This window comes from Oncorhynchus masou, chromosome 20 (genome assembly GCF_036934945.1).
Source record: "Oncorhynchus masou masou isolate Uvic2021 chromosome 20, UVic_Omas_1.1, whole genome shotgun sequence".
In the NCBI taxonomy this organism is placed as follows: domain Eukaryota; kingdom Metazoa; phylum Chordata; class Actinopteri; order Salmoniformes; family Salmonidae; genus Oncorhynchus; species Oncorhynchus masou.
In genome coordinates, this window is record NC_088231.1 from 28,589,278 (window position 1) to 28,609,808 (window position 20,531).

Consider the following 20,531-nt stretch of genomic DNA (forward strand, 5'->3'; position numbering starts at 1 on the left):
CCTACAGGAACGGGCCACCGCCATGATGTTGGTTGAGAACGACAGGGTGTTGTCCAGGATCACGCCAAGGTTCTTAGCGCTCTGGGAGGAGGACACAATGGAGTTGTCAACCGTGATGGCGAGATCATGGAACGGGCAGTCCTTCCCCGGGAGGAAGAGCAGCTCCGTCTTGCCGAGGTTCAGCTTGAGGTGGTGATCCGTCATCCACACTGATATGTCTGCCAGACATGCAGAGATGCGATTCGCCACCTGGTCATGAGAAGGGGGAAAGGAGAAGATTAATTGTGTGTCGTCTGCATAGCAATGATAGGAGAGACCATGTGAGGTTATGACAGAGCCAAGTGACTTGGTGTATAGCGAGAATAGGAGAGGGCCTAGAACAGAGCCCTGGGGGACACCAGTGGTGAGAACGCGTGGCGAGGAGACAGATTCTCGCCACGCCACCTGGTAGGAGCGACCTGTCAGGTAGGACGCAATCCAAGCGTGGGCCGCGCCGGAGATGCCCAACTCGGAGAGGGTGGAGAGGAGGATCTGATGGTTCACAGTATCGAAGGCAGCCGATAGGTCTAGAAGGATGAGAGCAGAGGAGAGTTAGCTTTAGCAGTGCGGAGCGCCTCCGTGATACAGAGAAGAGCAGTCTCAGTTGAATGACTAGTCTTGAAACCTGACTGATTTGGATCAAGAAGGTCATTCTGAGAGAGATAGCGGGAGAGCTGGCCAAGGACGGCACGTTCAAGAGTTTTGGAGAGAAAAGAAAGAAGGGATACTGGTCTGTAGTTGTTGACATCGGAGGGATCGAGTGTAGGTTTTTTCAGAGGGGGTGCAACTCTCGCTCTCTTGAAGACGGAAGGGACATAGCCAGCGGTCAGGGATGAGTTGATGAGCGAGGTGAGGTAAGGGAGAAGGTCTCCGGAAATGGTCTGGAGAAGAGAGGAGGGGATAGGGTCAAGCGGGCAGGTTGTTGGGCGGCCGGCCGTCACAAGAAGCGAGATTTCATCTGGAGAGAGAGGGGAGAAAGAGGTCAGAGCACAGGGTAGGGCAGTGTGAGCAGAACCAGCGGTGTCGTTTGACTTAGCAAACAAGGATCGGATGTCGTCGACCTTCTTTTCAAAATGGTTGAAGAAGTCATCTGCAGAGAGGGAGGGGGGAGGATTCAGGAGGGAGGAGAAGGTGGCAAAGAGCTTCCTAGGGTTAGAGGCAGATGCTTGGAATTTAGAGTGGTAGAAAGTGGCTTTAGCAGCAGAGACAGAGGAGGAAAATGTAGAGAGGAGGGAGTGAAAGGATGCCAGGTCCGCAGGGAGGCGAGTTTTCCTCCATTTCCGCTCCGGCTGCCCGGAGCACTGTTCTGTGAGCTCGCAGTGAGTCGTCGAGCCACGGAGCGGGAGGGGAGGACCGAGCCGGCCTGGAGGATAGGGGACATAGAGAGTCAAAGGATGCAGAAAGGGAAGAGAGGAGGGTTGAGGAGGCAGAATCAGGAGATAGGTTGGAGAAGGTATGAGCAGAGGGAAGAGATGATAGGATGGAAGAGGAGAGAGTAGCGGGGGAGAGAGAGCGAAGGTTGGGACGGCGCGATACCATCCGAGTAGGGGCAGTGTGGGAAGTGTTGGATGAGAGCGAGAGGGAAAAGGATACAAGGTAGTGGTCGGAGACTTGGAGGGGAGTTGCAATGAGGTTAGTGGAAGAACAGCATCTAGTAAAGATGAGGTCGAGCGTATTGCCTGCCTTGTGAGTAGGGGGAAGGTGAGAGGGTGAGGTCAAAAGAGGAGAGGAGTGGAAAGAAGGAGGCAGAGAGGAATGAGTCAAAGGTAGACGTGGGGAGGTTAAAGTCGCCCAGGACTGTGAGAGGTGAGCCGTCCTCAGGAAAGGAGCTTATCAAGGCATCAAGCTCATTGATGAACTCTCCGAGGGAACCTGGAGGGCGATAAATGCTAAGGATGTTAAGCTTGAAAGGGCTGGTAACTGTGACAGCATGGAATTCAAAGGAGGCAATAGACAGATGGGTAAGGGGAGAGAGAGAGAATGACCACTTGGGAGAGATGAGGATCCCGGTGCCACCACCCCGCTGACCAGAAGCTCTCGGGGTGTGCGAGAACTCACAGGACCAAAGAGTCAAACTCACAGGACAAAAGAGTCAAACTCACAGGACCGAAGAGTCAAACTCACAGGACCAAAGAGTCAAACTCACAGGACCAAAGAGTCAATCTCACAGGACCAAAGAGTCAAACTCACAGGACCAAAGAGTCAAACTCACAGGACCAAAGAGTCAAACTCACAGGACCAAAGAGTCAAACTCACAGGACCGAAGAGTCAAACTCACAGGACCAAAGAGTCAAACTCACAGGACCAAAGAGTCAAACTCACAGGACCAAAGAGTCAAACTCACAGGACCGAAGAGTCAAACTCACAGGATCAAAGAGTCAAACTCACAGGACCAAAGAGTCAAACTCACAGGACCAAAGAGTCAAACTCAAAGGATCAAAGAGTCAAACTCACAGGATCAAAGTTATACACTAATAACTGTGTGTGTGTGTGCGTGCGTGCGTGCGTGAGTGAGTGAGTGAGTGAGTGAGTGAGTGAGTGAGTGAGTGAGTGAGTGAGTGATACCTTGTAGTCGATGTTGAAGTCCTGTACCAGGTTGAGATCCAGGAACATTCTAACTGTGGCCTGAGCCGTGGAGTCCTCTGATAGGCCGAAATCAGAGAAGCTGAAGTCCAGGATGCGCAGTGATTGGGCAGAGGGGATTTCAGCCTCCTGGTTAGGATGAGAGAGGAGGGATTCAAAAACACACACACACACACACACACACACACACACACACACACACACACACACACACACACACACACACACACACACACACACACACACACACACACACACACACACACAGACACAAACACAGACACAGACACAAACACAGACACACAACACAGACACAAACACAGACACAGACACAAACACAGACACAAACACAGACACACACACACACACACACACACACACACACACACACACACACACACACACACACACACACACACACACACACACGAACACACAGAAAACGATATAGAGAGAGGAATGGGTGGATATAGGGGGAGAGGGGTGGATATAGAGAGAGGGATGGGTGAATATAGAGAGAGATGGGTGGATATAGAGAGAGATGGGTGGATATAGAGAGAGATGGGTGGATATAGAGAGGAATGGGTGGATATAGAGAGAGATGGGTGGATATAGAGAGATGGGTGGATATAGAGAGAGATGGGTGGATATAGAGAGAGATGGGTGGATATAGAGAGAGATGGGTGGATATAGAGAGAGATGGGTGGATATAGAGAGAGATGGGTGGATATAGAGAGAGATGGGTGGATATAGAGAGAGATGGGTGGATATAGAGAGAGATGGGTGGATATAGAGAGAGATGGGTGGATATAGAGAGGAATGGGTGGATATAGAGAGAGATGGGTGGATATAGAGAGGGATGGGTGGATATAGAGAGAGATGGGTGGATATAGAGAGGAATGGGTGGATATAGAGAGAGATGGGTGGATATAGAGAGAGATGGGTGGATATAGAGAGAGATGGGTGGATATAGAGAGAGATGGGTGGATATAGAGAGGAATGGGTGGATATAGAGAGAGATGGGTGGATATAGAGAGATGGGTGGATATAGAGAGAGATGTGGTGGATATAGAGAGAGATGGGTGGATATAGAGAGAGATGGGTGGATATAGAGAGAGATGGGTGGATATAGAGAGAGATGGGTGGATATAGAGAGAGATGTGGTGGATATAGAGAGAGAGATGGGTGGATATAGAGAGAGATGGGTGGATATAGAGAGAGAGATGGGTGGATATAGAGAGAGATGGGTGGATATAGAGAGAGATGGGTGGATATAGAGAGAGATGGGTGGATATAGAGAGGAATGGGTGGATATAGAGAGAGATGGGTGGATATAGAGAGAGATGGGTGGATATAGAGAGAGATGGGTGGATATAGAGAGATGGGTGGATATAGAGAGAGATGTGGTGGATATAGAGAGAGATGGGTGGATATAGAGAGAGATGGGTGGATATAGAGAGAGATGGGTGGATATAGAGAGAGATGGGTGGATATAGAGAGAGATGGGTGGATATAGAGAGAGATGGGTGGATATAGAGAGATGGGTGGATATAGAGAGAGATGGGTGGATATAGAGAGAGATGGGTGGATATAGAGAGATGGGTGGATATAGAGAGAGATGGGTGGATATAGAGAGAGATGGGTGGATATAGAGAGAGATGGGTGGATATAGAGAGATGGGTGGATATAGAGAGAGATGGGTGGATATAGAGAGAGGGATGGGTGAATATAGAGAGAGATGGGTGGATATAGAGAGAGAGATGGGTGGATATAAAGAGAGATGGGTGGATATAGAGAGAGATGGGTGGATATAGAGAGAGATGGGTGGATATAGAGAGAGATGGGTGGATATAGAGAGAGATGGGTGGATATAGAGAGAGATGGGTGGATATAGAGAGAGATGGGTGGATATAGAGAGAGATGTGGTGGATATAGAGAGAGGGATGGGTGGATATAGAGAGAGATGGGTGGATATAGAGAGAGAGAGATGGGTGGATATAGAGAGAGATGGCATTAGCTAAACATCTTTGATTGATTCATATAGAATTATGAAATTAAAACGGTTCTCGACTTTCAGATTGTAAAGGAAGAAAACGTAATTTAATGTTCATGCATTATGGAGTAGCATATCCGGACACACCAGGAAGACCCCCACCGCTGCTGAAATAAATCCTAGGGGAAACACTGAAAAGGGAAGGGAGAGATTGGGTAAGAGAGGTATGGAAAGAGAGACAGAAATATAGTGGGGTGGAAAGAGAGAGAGATCTGTAGGAATAGAGGGAGAGATGTGAGGAGAGAGGGAGGAGGAGAGATGTGAGGAGAGAGGGAAGGAGAGAGAGATGTGAGGAGAGAGGGAAGGAGAGAGAGATGTGAGGCGAGAGGGAAGGATAGAGAGATGTGAGGCGAGGAAGAGGAGATGTGAGGAGAGAGGGAGATGTGAGGCGAGAGGGAAGGAGAGAGATGTGAGGCGAGGGAAGGAGGGAAGGATAGAGAGATGTGAGGCAGAGGGGAAGGAGAGAGAGAGATGATGGCGGAGGAGGGAAGGAGAGAGATGTGAGGCGAGAGGGAAGGAGAGAGAGATGTGAGGCGAGAGGGAAGGAGAGAGAGATGTGAGGCGAGAGGGAAGGAGAGAGATGTGAGGGAGAGAGGGAAGGAGAGAGAGATGTGAGGCGAGAGGGAAGGATAGAGAGAGATGTGAGGAGAGAGGGAGGAGAGAGGGAAGAGAGAGTTGTGGAGAGGAGGATAGAGAGATGTGAGGGAAGGAAGGAGAGAGATGTGAGGCGAGAGGGAAGGATAGAGAGATGTGAGGAGAGAGGGAAGGAAGGAAGAGAGATGTGAGGCGAGAGGGAAGGATAGAGAGATGTGAGGCAAGAGAGGGAAGGAGAGAGATGTGAGGAGAGAGGGAAGGGAAGGAGAGAGTTGTGAGGCGAGAGGGAAGGATAGAGAGATGTGAGAGGGCGAGAGGGAAGGAGGATAAAGAGATGTGAGGCGAGAGGAAGGATAGAGAGATGTGAGGCGAGAGGGAAGGATAGAGAGATGTGAGGCGAGAGGGAAGGATAGAGAGATGTGAGGAGGGAAGAGAGATGTGAGGCGAGAGGGAGGAGAGATGTGAGGCGAGAGGGAAGGAGAGAGAGATGTGAGGCGAGAGGGAAGGCGAGAGGGAAGGAGAGAGTTGTGAGGCGAGAGGGAAGGATAGAGAGATGGTAGGTGTTGGTCTGTTGGTATCAGTGGTTCACCTGCAACGCTCTGATTTCCTCTTGAGCTGCAGTGAGGTGGTAGGACAGAACCTTAGGAGAGGACACACACACACGTCAACACAGCACATAGACTTAAAAAACACACACACGTCAACACAGCACATAGACTTTTAAAAAACACACACACGTCAACACAGCACATAGACTTTTAAAAAACACACACACGTCAACACAGCACATAGACTTAAAAAACACACACACAGCACATAGACTTTTAAAAAACACACACACGTCAACACAGCACATAGACTTTAAAAAACACACACACGTCAACACAGCACATAGACTTTTAAAAAACACACACACGTCAACACAGCACATAGACTTAAAAAAAAAAACACACACGTCAACACAGCACATAGACTAAAAAAAAAACACACACACGTCAACACAGCACATAGACTTAAAAAAAACACACACACGTCAACACAGCACATAGACTTTAAAAAAACACACACACGTCAACACAGCACATAGACTTTAAAAAACACACACACGTCAACACAGCACATAGACTTTTAAAAAACACACACACGTCAACACAGCACATAGACTTAAAAAAGCACACACACACACAAACACAAATATGTAAACACATGAAGGAATTGTAGAAAAACTGAGATTAAATGTATTTGGTGAGTGTCAATGGAGTTTCATAATTCCTATATATGTTCATTAATTAAAATCACTCAGTCTATTTATAAGAATTTATAAGATTCTTATTTGCATAAAATAGACAGAAACCAGTCTTATCAAAAATAGATAATAGTATTTATTAACGGAGCGCGCTGCCATGTAACCACGAACAACAGTTTATATACAAAATATGACGTCACAGGTTCTAGAATGAATCTCCTCCTGTCGACCAGGACAAAGCAGGTTCAACAGTTTATATACAAAATATCTCCTCCTCGACCAGGACAAAGCAGGTTCAACAGTTTATATACAAAATATGACGTCACAGGTTCTAGAATGAATCTCCTCCTCTCGACCAGGACAAAGCAGGACAAAGTTCAGGTTCAAAGCAGTTTATATACAAAATATGACGTCACAGGTTCTAGAATGAATCTCCTCCTCTCAACCAGGACAAAGCAGGTTCAACAGTTTATATACAAAATATGACGTCACAGGTTCTAGAATGAATCTCTCTCAACCAGGACAAAGCAGGTTCAACAGTTTATATACAAAATATGACGTCACAGGTTCTAGAATGAATCTCCTCCTCTCAACCAGGACAAAGCAGGTTCAACAGTTTATATACAAAATATGACGTCACAGGTTCTAGAATGAATCTCCTCCTCTCGACCAGGACAAAGCAGGTTCAACAGTTTATATACAAAATATGACGTCACGGGTTCTAGAATGAATCTCCTCCTCTCGACCAGGACAAAGCAGGTTCAACAGTTCATTCCAACTCACCAACATGACACACACTATAATCTGGATGAACTCCTGAAGTCTCACCATAATTTATTACCACTTTAGCAGACTTTAGCAGACAGTTCTGGATACGGAAAACCTGGAGAGGCTCTCGCTGTCTTATTTAATCGCACAGAGTTATAGTTGAGTTGGTTCAAACATAGGTTAAATGCTTACTTCAAACCCACAACCCATTCCTCCCCAACCTAGTTGGAATGGTGTTTAATATGTTTAATCACTCCTTGTTTGCAACATACTCTTCCTTATGAACTAGTGCACAAACACCACACACTATATCAAGATTTCCTGAAGTCTCACCATTATCTATCACTATTTAGCAGACAGTCGCAGATACGGAAAACTAGTTGGAATGGTGTTTATTATGTTTCATCACTCCTTGTTCTCTTCCTTATGAACTAACGTTATTAATCAGATATTGTAAAACAGAGTAGATTTTAATTAGTTAAAGTTCTATTTAAATGTAGATATTGTTTAGTCATTATTCATCAAATTCCTATCACTAAGGTGTATGTAAAACTTCAGACTTCACCTCTATTTACACTACCAGTCAAATGTTTGGACACACCTACTCATTCAAGGGTTTTTCTTTATTTTTACTATTTTCTACATTGAATAATAATAGTGAAGACATCAACACTATGAAATAACACAATATGGAGTCATGTTTTAACCAAAAAAAGTGTTAAACAAATAAAAATATATTTTAGATTCTTCAAAGTAGTGATGTCTTTACTATTATTCTACAATGTAGAAAATTGTAAAAAATAAAGAAAAACCCTTGACTAGTACTATATATACATATATAATATATATTACATATATATACATATATACACAGACTTCTGTCTCCTCCCCCACCTCTTGGGTAACGTCCTGGCTGGCTCGTTGGTACTCTATCCGTTGGACGGTCTGGACGGTCTGCAGGGCCAGGCCGCAGTACACCGCAAAGTCCTCCAGGAGGCGCTCATCATAACGGTTAAACGCCCTGCCCGTCTCCGCCTCGCCAGGGGCCGTGCACAGCTTGTTCTTCAGCTGGCAGACGGCTGAACAGAAAACAACAACAGCAACAACAACAACAACAACAACAGCAGCAACAACAACAACAGCAACAACAGCAACAACAACAACAACAGCAACAACAACAGCAACAACAACAACAACAACAACAGCAACAACAGAAACAGCAGCAACAACAACAACAACAGAGGGATGGATGAAAAGTTGTTAATAACTTTATTTATTTATTTAATAACTTCAAACTTCGTGACGATTCATGACTCAATCTTATCAGGTATCGTCATGACGATATCGTCTTGCCCAGGGCCTGTATTCATGAAGCGTCTCAGAGTGCTGACCTGGGATCAGTTTTTGCCTTTTAGATCCCAATGAAGAAGACCACATAGACAGGTGGGGACCTGATCCTAGATCAGCCCTGCTACTCTGAGATGCTATCGCGGATGTGTTTCTGTGGTGTGGAGATCAGTAATGGTTAATGTATGGATAGGGGGCAGTATTCGGAAGTTTGGATGAACGAGGTGCCCAAAGTAAACTGCCTGTTACTCAGGCCCAGAAGCTAGGATATGCAGATAATTGGTAGATTTGGATAGAAAACACTCTGAAGTTTCTAAAACTGTTAACATAATGTCTGTGAGTATAACAGAACTGATATGGCAGGCGAAAACCCGAGGACAATCCATCCAGGAAATGAAATTTCTTTGATGTGAGTAGTTTTCTATTCAAAGCCTATTGACTATATAAAGGGTTAGGGTCCAGATTGCAGTTCCTTCCACTAGAGGTCCAGTCTTTAGACATGGTTTCCTTTTTCTAAAGAAAAAAAAACAAGAATAAGAAGTTTTTTGGAAGGTGTCCGTTTTCACTGCCACTACTCCTTTGCGCGTGACGGTGTGCGCGCCCCTCGTCCTATTGAAAACGCTTTTGTCCGGTTGAAATATGACCGATTATTTAGATAATTGACAGCCTGAGGATTAGTTATAAACATTTTTCGACGAAGTTTACCGGTACTATTGAGATGTATTCATCTGTTTTGAACTCCTTTGAGCCAGTGGATTACTGAACAAAACGCTCCAACAGAGTTTTTGGGATATAAAGAGGGACTTTATCGAACAAAACAAACATTTATTGTGTTGCTGGAACCCTTTGGAATGCCAACAGATTAAGATCTTCAAAGGTAAGTGATTTATTTTATAGCTTTTTTTGACTTTCGTGGCTCTTCTGCTGGGTTGTAAAATGTTTGTATACTTAAGGAAGCGGGGCAGATAATCGCATGTTGTGCTTTCGCCGTAAATCCTTTTTGAAATCTGACACAGCGGCTGGATTAACAAGGGGTTAATCTTTAAACCGATGTATAACACTGGTATAATGAGTATTTCTGTCATTTGAATTTGGCGCTCTGCAATTTCACCGGATGTTGACAAGGTGGGACGCTAGCGGAACGCCTATCCCAAATTAAGACAGTCTTATCTGTTGTTTGTAGATCAGTGATGGTTAGGACTGTCTATTTAACAACCCTGCTAAGCACCCTGACTGACGCACTCTAATACTGCTAATACACAGTCAGCTAATAGAGGACTTCCTAGTAAATACAAGATGATCTACAGACAAGATTCTCTACAGACTTCCTAGTAAATACAAGATTCTCTACAACAAGATTATCTACAGACTTCCTAGTAAATACAATATTCTCTACAGACAAGATTCTCTACAGACAAGATTATCTACAGACTTCCTAGCCAAGATTCTCAACAGACAAGATTCTCTGCAGACTTCCTAGTAAATACGAGATGCTTCCTAGTCAGACAAGATTCTGAACAGACTTCCTAGTAAATACAAGATTCTGACAGACAAGATTCTCTACAGACTTCCTAGTAAATACAAGATTCTCTACAGACAAGATTCTCTACATGACTTCCTAGCGTGACTCTAGATGATCACAGACAAGATTCTCTACAGACTTCCTAGTAAATACAAGATTCTCTACAGACAAGATTCTCTACAGACTTCAGCGTGACTCTAAAACCACAGAAGATGATCTACAGACAAGCGTTCTCTACAGACTTCACAGAAATACAAGACTCTCTACAGACAAGATTCTCTAACAGACTTCCTAGTAAGATACAAGACTCTCTACAGACAACAGTGTGTCTCTAACAGACCACTAGAAATACAATATTCTCTACGACTAACAGTATTCTCTAACAACCACAGAAGAAGATTATCTACAGCCAAGAATCTCAACAACCAAGATTCTCTGCAGACTTCCTAGTAAATGCATGTCTCTAACAACCACAGAATTCAATACTAGTCAGTGAACAGCATGGCAGTAAAAACAGAAGAAGAAGACTCCTACAATAACAGCATGTCTTTAAGAAGCCTGACTAACAGTATGTCTCTAACAACCACAGATCAAGAAGACTCCTGACTAACAGCATGTCTCTAACAACCACAGAAGAAGAAGACTCCTACAACTAACAGCATGTCTCTAACAACCACAGAAGAAGAAGACTCCCTACAACTAACAGCATGTCTCTAACAACCACAGAAGAAGAAGACTCCCTACGACTAACAGCATGGCTCTAACAACCACAGAAGAAGAAGACTCCCTACAACTAACAGCATGTCTCTAACAACCACAGAAGAAGACTCCCTACGACTAACAGCATGTCTCTAACAACCACAGAAGAAGAAGACTCCCTACGACTAACAGTAGTCTCTAACAACCACAGAAGAAGAAGACTGCCTACAACAAACAGCATGTCTCTAACAACCACAGAAGAAGAAGACTCCCTACAACTAACAGCATGTCTCTAACAACCACAGAAGAAGAAGACTCCCTACAACTAACAGCATGTCTCTAACAACCACAGAAGAAGAAGACTCCCTACGACTAACAGCATGTCTCTAACAACCACAGAAGAAGAAGTCTCCCTAAGACTAACAGCATGTCTCTAACAACCACAGAAGAAGACTCCCTACGACTAACAGCGTGTCTCTAACAACCACAGAAGAAGAAGACTCCCTACAACTAACAGCATGTCTCTAACAACCACAGAAGAAGAAGTCTCCCTACAACTAACAGCGTGACTCTAACAACCACAGAAGAAGAAGACTCCCTACGACTAACAGCATGTCTCTAACAACCACAGAAGAAGAAGTCTCCCTACGACTAACAGCATGTCTCTAACAACCACAGAAGAAGAAGTCTCCCTAAGACTAACAGCATGTCTCTAACAACCACAGAAGAAGAAGACTCCCTAAGACTAACAGCATGTCTCTAACAACCACAGAAGAAGAAGACTCCCTACAACTAACAGCATGTCTCTAACAACCACAGAAGAAGAAGACTCCCTGCGACTAACAGTATGTCTCTAACAACCACAGAAGAAGAAGTCTCCCTAAGACTAACAGTATGTCTCTAACAACCACAGAAGAAGAAGACTCCCTACAACTAACAGCATGTCTCTAACAACCACAGAAGAAGAAGACTCCCTACAACTAACAGCATGTCTCTAACAACCACAGAAGAAGAAGACTCCCTACAACTAACAGCATGTCTCTAACAACCACAGAAGAAGAAGACTCCTACAACTAACAGCATGTCTCTAACAACCACAGAAGAAGAAGTCTCCCTAAGACTAACAGCATGTCTCTAACAACCACAGAAGAAGAAGACTCCTAAGACTAACAACATGTCTCTAACAACCAAGACTCCCTACAACTAACAGCATGTCTCTAACAACCACAGAAGAAGAAGTCTCCCTACAACTAACAGCATGTCTCTAACAACCACAGAAGAAGAAGACTCCCTAAGACTAACAGCATGTCTCTAACAACCACAGAAGAAGAAGTCTCCCTAAGACTAACAGCATGTCTCTAACAACCACAGAAGAAGAAGACTCCCTAAGACTAACAGCATGTCTCTAACAACCACAGAAGAAGAAGACTCCCTAAGACTAACAGCATGTCTCTAACAACCACAGAAGAAGAAGTCTCCCTAAGACTAACAACATGTCTCTAACAACCACAGAAGAAGAAGACTCCTAAGACTAACAGCAGTCTCTAACAACCACAGAAGAAGACTCCCTACAACAAACAGCATGTCTCTAACAACCACAGAAGAAGAAGTCTCCCCAAGACTAACAGCATGTCTCTAACAACCACAGAAGAAGAAGACTCCCTGCGACTAACAGTATGTCTCTAACAACCACAGAAGAAGAAGACTCCCTACGACTAACAGTATGTCTCTAACAACCACAGAAGAAGAAGACTCCCTAAGACTAACAGCATGTCTCTAACAACCACAGAAGAAGAAGACTCCCTAAGACTAACAGCATGTCTCTAACAACCACAGAAGAAGAAGACTCCTAAGACTAACAGCATGTCTCTAACAACCACAGAAGAAGAAGACTCCTAAGACTAACAGCATGTCTCTAACAACCACAGAAGAAGAAGACTCCTACAACTAACAGCATGTCTCTAACAACCACAGAAGAAGAAGACTCCCTACGACTAACAGTATGTCTCTAACAACCACAGAAGAAGAAGAATCCCTACGACTAACAGTATGTCTCTAACAACCACAGAAGAAGAAGACTCCCTACAACTAACAGCATGTCTCTAACAACCACAGAAGAAGACTCCCTACAACTAACAGCATGTCTCTAACAACCACAGAAGAAGAAGACTCCCTAAGACTAACAGCATGTCTCTAACAACCACAGAAGAAGAAGACTCCCTACGACTAACAGCATGTCTCTAACAACCACAGAAGAAGAAGTCTCCCTAAGACTAACAGCATGTCTCTAACAACCACAGAAGAAGAAGACTCCCTACGACTAACAGCATGTCTCTAACAACCACAGAAGAAGAAGTCTCCCTAAGACTAACAGCATGTCTCTAACAACCACAGAAGAAGACTCCTAAGACTAACAGTATGTCTCTAACAACCACAGAAGAAGAAGACTCCCTAAGACTAACAGCATGTCTCTAACAACCACAGAAGAAGAAGTCTCCCTAAGACTAACAGCATGTCTCTAACAACCACAGAAGAAGAAGACTCCCTGCGACTAACAGCATGTCTCTAACAACCACAGAAGAAGAAGTCTCCCTAAGACTAACAGCATGTCTCTAACAACCACAGAAGAAGAAGTCTCCCTAAGACTAACAACATGTCTCTAACAACCACAGAAGAAGAAGACTCCCTACAACTAACAGCATGTCTCTAACAACCACAGACGCTTTTGAAGAAGACTGGGGCCACCTTTTTACATATGGGTGGACTAACAGTATGTCTCTAACAACAGGACCCAGAAGAAGAAGACTAACCCTAAGACTAACAGCATGTCTCTAACAACCACAGAAGAAGAAGACTCCCTGCGACTAACAGCATGTCTCTAACAACCACAGAAGAAGAAGACTCCCTAAGACTAACAGCATGTCTCTAACAACCACAGAAGAAGAAGACTAACAGCATGGCTCTAACAACCACGACTAACAGCATGTCTCTAACAACCACAGAAGAAGAAGACTCCCTACGACTAACAGCATGTCTCTAACAACCACAGAAGAAGAAGACTCCCTACGACTAACAGCATGTCTCTAACAACCACAGAAGAAGAAGACTCCCTACAACTAACAGCATGTCTCTAACAACCACAGAAGAAGAAGACTCCCTACAACTAACAGCATGTCTCTAACAACCACAGAAGAAGAAGACTCCCTACAACTAACAGCATGTCTCTAACAACCACAGAAGAAGAAGACTCCTACAACTAACAGCATGTCTCTAACAACCACAGAAGAAGAAGTCTCCCCAAGACTAACAGCATGTCTCTAACAACCACAGAAGAAGAAGACTCCCTGCGACTAACAGTATGTCTCTAACAACCACAGAAGAAGAAGTCTCCCTAAGACTAACAGCATGTCTCTAACAACCACAGAAGAAGACTCCCTGCGACTAACAGTATGTCTCTAACAACCACAGAAGAAGAAGACTCCCTACGACTAACAGCATGTCTCTAACAACCACAGAAGAAGAAGACTCCCTAAGACTAACAGCATGTCTCTAACAACCACAGAAGAAGACTCCTGCGACTAACAGCATGTCTCTAACAACCACAGAAGAAGAAGTCTCCCTAAGACTAACAGCATGTCTCTAACAACCACAGAAGAAGAAGACTCCCTAAGACTAACAACATGTCTCTAACAACCACAGAAGAAGAAGACTCCCTACAACTAACAGCATGTCTCTAACAACCACAGAAATATAAATAAATAAATAAATATATCCCAAGAGAGCTTTTGTCCAAAGACTGGGGCCACTACTTTTTACATATGGGTGGCCCTAGCGGGAATCGAACAGCACGCTTGTTGCAAGCGCCATGCTAACTGAACCAGGACAGAAGAAGAAGACTCCCTACAACTAACAGCATGTCTCTAACAACCACAGAAGAAGAAGACTCCCTGCAACTAACAGCATGTCTCTAACAACTACAGAAGAAGAAGACTCCCTACGACTAACAGCATGTCTCTAACAACCACAGAAGAAGAAGACTCCCTACAACTAACAGTGTGTCTCTAACAACCACAGAAGAAGACTCCCTACGACTAACAGCATGTCTCTAACAACCACAGAAGAAGAAGACTCCCTACAACTAACAGCATGTCTCTAACAACCACAGAAGAAGAAGACTCCCTGCAACTAACAGCATGTCTCTAACAACCACAGAAGAAGAAGACTCCTACACCAAACAGAGACACCTGCCTCTTTACTCCTGTATGAGGTGTAGCTATAGAATTCATGTTGTTGTTGTCGGGAATTCTACAGTGAGGTTAAAGTCATATAAACATAGTTAGATAAATAGAGTGAGTTTTATCCGGTCATTGGTCTGTAAAACAGTGTTGCATATAAAGTAGAGAAGATACATTAGATAAATAGAGTGAGTTTTATCCGGTCATTGGCCTGTAAAACAGTGTTGCATATAAAGTAGAGAAGATACATTAGATAAATAGAGTGAGTTTTATATGGTCATTGGTCTGTAAACACAGTGTTGCATATAAAGTAGAGAAGATACATTAGATAAATAGAGTGAGTTTATCCGGTCATTGGCCTGTAAAGACAGTGTTGGATATAAAGACTATAAAGTAGAGAAGATACATTCAGAGAAAGATGGAAACCAATGATTTTTCCTGTCTTCCAGTCTCTGATGGGCAGCAGACCAGACTACCCATGGGGGTCCTGATCGGCGCCGGCCATGTTCATTGTCTCCTTGGAGACCAGCACCTGCAGAGGCGTGGGTCTGGTCTATGTCCGATAGTGATGCAACAGTCTCTATGGAAACACAGAAATATAGTGATGCAACAGTCTCTATGGAAACACAGAAATATAGTGATGCTACAGTCTCTATGGAAACACAGAAATATAGTGATGCTGCAGTCTCTATGGAAACACAGAAATATAGTGATGCAACAGTCTCTATGGAAACACAGAAATATAGTGATGCAACAGTCTCTATGGAAACACAGAAATATAGTGATGCAACAGTCTCTATGGAAACACAGAAATAGAGTGATGCTACAGTCTCTATAGAAACACAGAAATATAGTGATGCTACAGTCTCTATGGAAACACAGAAATATAGTGATGCAACAGCCTCTATGGAAACACATAAATATAGTGATGCAACAGTCTCTATGGAAACACAGAAATATAGTGATGCAACAGTCTGTATGGAAACATAGAAATATAGTGATGCAACAGTCTCTATGGAAACACAGAAATAGAGTGATGCTACAGTCTCTATGGAAACACAGAAATATAGTGATGCAACAGTCTCTATGGAAACACAGAAATATAGCGATGCAACAGTCTCTATGGAAACACATAAATATAGTGATGTTACAGTCTCTATGGAAACACAGAAATATACATTATTTACATTAACCTGTTGATCAGTGCAAAGCCATCAGTCACAAATATGGTAGAGGAATTCTGGTAACTGTCCCCAAATTACCATGTTATACAGAAGACTCGGTTGGAAGAGTCCTGGAATCATGAAGGAATAAGGAGCAAATTCGGGAATCTTCCAACCAGGATTTTTGGGGGAAAACCCTGAAATCTGGGGATGTCACCGGTATTTTGCCACCTTTGTCCCAATTTAAATATATTGGTATTTGCATGTTTTAGTACAACAAGACAGTCCCAGGTCAACTAAATCAAAACAATAACAGCCGTTATCTCTTAAACACATGTATATATAGCCTGAAACCAAACGCACTGCCGTTGATGTAATGACACAACAGTGATAGGAGAGGAAACCCTTTCTCGAACCTTTGAAAGATCTGGAACTCTGACCCTTGTTCTTCTCCCTCCATATGGACCAGCCCAGAGAAGGAGTTCTAGAACACAACGGAACAGTAGAACACGTCAACAAGGTTCTACATTTATACAGTTCAGAACGTCCATAGGCCATTAGTAACAACACACAGGTGTGGGAATGGAGGAAAGTCACTCTGGGAACCCACTAAGGGAAAATCCTTGAATTAAAATGATAAAATGTTAAAATAATTACACTGGTTCCACCCCCAGGTTCCCCTCCATTTCCAGCAATGTCCTGAAAACACAACACTAGCCTGGTAAATCCAGAATGAACGCTACGTTCAATTTAAAAACTGATTATCAGTCTGGCCTCCAGCCGATAAACGGGGTTTTGAATGAGACGGGAAATGGTTCAATCAGTGTTCGCTCAGAAACAATGGGAGCGTTTACGACCAAAACCAGACTAATAAGCGATGTAAAGAAATAGTAAAAAACAGAGATCATGCTGGACCCACCCAGATAAAACAATACTGCAGTCAACTAAGAAGAAACAATACTGCAGTCAACTAAGAAGAAACAATACTGCAGTCAACTAAAAGAAACAGTGGTGCAGTCTGTTTTATAGAAGAAACAATACTGCAGTCAACTAACAAAAAACAAACGTTAAACCAGTCTTGTGTTTTAATAAACAGAAAGTGGTGTCTTCTGTTTTATAAACCAGAAGGTTATGTTTTGTATTTTATAAACCAGGAAGTTGTGGCTGTGTTTTATAAACCAGGAAGTTATTTGTGTTTTATAAACCAGAAAGTTATGTCTTGTGTTTTATAAACCAGGAAGTTATGTCTTGTGTTTTATAAACCAGGAAGTAATGTCTTGTGTTTTATAAACAAGGAAGTTATTTGTGTTTTATAAACCAGGAGGTTATGTCTTGTGTTTTATAAACCAGGAAGTTATGTCTTGTGTTTTATAAACCATGAAGATATGGCTTGTGTTTTATAAACCAGGAAGTTATGGCTTGTGTTTTATAAACCAGGAAGTTATGTCTTGTGTTTTATAAACCAGGAAGTTATGTCTTGTGTTTTATAAACCAGGAAGTTATTTGTGTTTTATAAACCAGGAAGTTATGGCTTGTGTTTTATAAACCAGGAAGTTAATAAACCAGGAAGTTATTTGTGTTTTATAAACCAGGAAGCTATGGGTTGTGTTTTATTAACCAGAAAGTTATTTGTGTTTTATAAACCAGGAAGTTATTTGTGTTTTATAAACCAGGAAGCTATGTCTTTTGTTTTATAAACCAGGAAGTTATTTGTGTTTTATAAACCAGAAGTTATGTCTTGTGTTTTTTTATAAACCAGGAAGTTATTTGTGTTTTATAAACCAGGAAGTTACTTGTGTTTTATAAACCAGGAAGTTATTTGTGTTTTATAAACCAGGAAGTTATGTCTTGTGTTTTATAAACCTGGAAGTTATTTGTGTTTTATAAACCAGGAAGTTATGGCTTGTGTTTTATAAACCAGGAAGTAATTTGTGTTTTATAAACCAGGAAGTTTTTTTTTGTGTTTTATAAACCAGGAAGTTATTTGTGTTTTATAAACCAGGAAGTTATTTGTGTTTTATAAACCAGGAAGTTATTTGTGTTTTTAAACCAGTTGTGTTTTATAAACCAGGAAGTTATTTGTGTTTTATAAACCAGGAAGTTATTTGTGTTTTATAAACCAGGAAGTTATTTGTGTTTTATAAACCAGGAAGTTGTGTTTTATAAACCAGGAAGTTATTTGTGTTTCATAAACCAGGAAGTTATTTGTGTTTTATAAACCAGGAAGTAATTTGTGTTTTATAAATCAGGAAGTTATTTGTGTTTTATAGAGAAAACAAGGCAGGTCATTTGTGATGATATTTTTAAAAGAAGCACGACTTATTTAACTCTGTTGCTTCTCACCGACACGTTTACACTTTCATCCTCCCGGTAGAGTTGGGAAAGTTTAGACTAAAAAACAACAGCAGAAAACTGAGATCAAAATCAAACCTTAGACTTCTATACATCATATGTCACTCAAGTTATTATATTGATTATATAAACCTATCTGATCATTATTTCAAACCTACATGGTAGGGTTTAGGAGCTAGTGTTTAGGGGTTAGGAGCTAGTGGTCAGGGGTTAGGAGATAGTGGTCAGGGGTTAGGAGCTAGTGTTTAGGGGTTAGGAGATAGTGGTTAGGGGTTAGGAGATAGTGGTCAGGGGTTAGGAGATAGTGGTTAGGGGTTAGGAGATAGTGGTCAGGGGTTAGGAGCTAGTGTTTAGGGGATAGGAGCTAGTGGTCAGGGGTTAGGAGATAGTGGTTAGGGGTTAGGAGATAGTGGTCAGGGGTTAGGAGCTAGTGGTCAGGGGTTAGGAGATAGTGTTTAGGGGTTAGGAGATAGTGGTCAGGGGTTAGGAGATAGTGGTCAGGGGTTAGGAGATAGTGGTTAGGGGTTAGGAGCTAGTGGTCAGGGGTTAGGAGATAGTGTTTAGGGGTTAGGAGATAGTGGTCAGGGGTTAGGAGATAGTGGTCAGGGGTTAGGAGATAGTGGTCAGGGGTTAGGAGATAGTGTTTAGGGGTTAGGAGCTAGTGTTTAGGGGATAGGAGCTAGTGGTCAGGGGTTAGGAGATAGTGGTTAGGAGATAGGGGTTAGGAGCTAGTGGCTAGGGGTTAGGAGCTAGTGTTTAGGGGTTAGGAGCTAGTTGTCAGGGGTTAGGAGATAGTGGTCAGGGGTTAGGAGATAGTGTTTAGGGGTTAGGAGCTAGTGGTTAGGGGCTAGGAGCTTATGGTTATGAGATAGTGGTTACAGTTTAGGGGTTAGGAGCTAATGGTTATTGTTAGGGGTTAGGAGCTAAGGGTTAGGGGTTAAGATCTAGTGGTTAGGGGTTAGGAGCTAGTTGTTAGATGTTAGGGGCTAGGAGCTAGGGGTTAGGAGCTAGTGGTTAGGGGCTATGAGCTAGTGGTTAGGAGCTAGTTGTTAGGGGTTAGGAGTCATAGGGTTAGGGGCATAGGGCTAGGGGTTAGGGGGGGTTAGGGGACTAGGACCTAGGGGTTAGGAGCTAGGGGTTAGGGGCTAGGGGTTAGGGGCTAGTGGTTAGGAGCTAGGGATTAGGTGCTAGGGGTTAGGAGCTAGGGGTTAGGAGCTATAGGTTAGGAGCTTGGGGTTAGGGGCTAGGGGTTAGGAGCTAGGGGTTAGGGGCTAGGGGTTAGGAGCTAGGGGTTAGGAGCTAGGGGTTAGGTGCTAGGGGTTAGGGGCTAGGGGTTAGGAGCTAGGGGTTAGGTGCTAGGGGTTAGGTGCTAGGGGTTAGGTGCTATAGGTTAGGGCTAGGGGTTAGGTGCTAGGGGTTAGGTGCTAGGGGTTAGGGGCTAGGGGTTAGGTGCTAAGGGTTAGGGGCTAGGGGTTAGGAGCTAGGGGTTAGGTTAGGGGTTAGGGGCTAGGGGTTAGGGGCTAGGGGTTAGGGGCTAGAGGTTAGGTGCTAGGGGTTCGGTGCTAGTTGTTAGGAGCCTAGGGGTTAGGGGCTAGGGGCTAGGGGTCGGCAGAGTTGTCTTAGAATAGAATCAGTAATTTCTCTCAAACTGTCAGTGTAATAGGGAGACTGTCTCTCCTAAAGAACAGGATATGACATCATAGTGGTGGTTACCTTGGGCCTGTCCCTGGCGATGAAAATGGTACAGTACTGAGCCCGTGCGAAAGGCAGGATGGTGGCGGCCATCTTGCCCAGGAGATTCTCCATTGACTTCTGTTCCTCTGACAGCAGCCTGGCCAGGGTCAACAACACCTGATACACACACACACACACACACACACAGAGATACACACACACACACACCACACAGATACACACACACACACACACA

General features: G+C 43.4%; 1 protein-coding gene and 1 pseudogene across 1 annotated transcript in view; both read right to left on the bottom strand.

The window, feature by feature from the left end:
• Nucleotides 1-20,531, bottom strand: part of LOC135507226 (slit homolog 2 protein-like) — a 640,120-nt gene that overhangs the window by 337,719 nt on the left and 281,870 nt on the right.
• Nucleotides 1-20,531, bottom strand: part of LOC135506438 (cGMP-specific 3',5'-cyclic phosphodiesterase-like) — a 46,524-nt pseudogene that overhangs the window by 17,594 nt on the left and 8,399 nt on the right.